The sequence below is a fragment of the Austrofundulus limnaeus genome, unplaced genomic scaffold (assembly GCF_001266775.1).
Source record: "Austrofundulus limnaeus strain Quisiro unplaced genomic scaffold, Austrofundulus_limnaeus-1.0 Scaffold2053, whole genome shotgun sequence".
In the NCBI taxonomy this organism is placed as follows: domain Eukaryota; kingdom Metazoa; phylum Chordata; class Actinopteri; order Cyprinodontiformes; family Rivulidae; genus Austrofundulus; species Austrofundulus limnaeus.
This window is the reverse complement of record NW_013954455.1, coordinates 8,561-9,205: the sequence shown is the minus strand read 5'-3', so window position 1 is coordinate 9,205 and position 645 is coordinate 8,561.

Here is a 645-nt window from a genome sequence, read left to right as displayed (position 1 = left end):
TGTGTGTGTGTGTGTGTGTGTGTGTGTGTGTGTGTGTGTGTGTGTGTGTGTGTGTGTGTGTGTGTGTGCAAAGCAAGGCGTGCAGCAGTGAAACCGTGTTTTGGTGAACAGGTTGTTCCAGCAGCACAGCTTGTGTGTCTGTGTGTCCTCGCTGCAGCATTCTGCACATTGTGTCTCTGAGTTGTGTTACTTTGTTCTCTGGAACCTTTAACCTCCGTCGCACAAAGTGTCGAGCTGTTTCACACTTCTGACTCACAAAGAGCAGCTGAAGATATTTTACATGAAGCTGAATGAGTTGTGTTTTTTCTGCACATGATTTAGTTTCACACAGATTGTTGTGAGAAAAATACTGAACAAGTTCTGCATTAGCTTTTTGTGTTGTTGGACGTGTGAGGACGAATGTTTGAGTCTCTCTGAGGGTTTTCTATAAACAAGTTAAATACTCCAGATTCTTTTTAATGAGTTTATTTAGAAAAAATCAAACCAGATGTTTTCTTTTAGTCAGACTGGACTGAATTAATTTTATTGTTTTATATTGTTACAGCTCAGTTTGTAAAGGAAATGTAAAAATCTGTGATTTATGATTCAGGAGGTTTCATTTTCCAGGAAAAGGTCGACTCAAATAACTGAGTCACTGTTCCATAT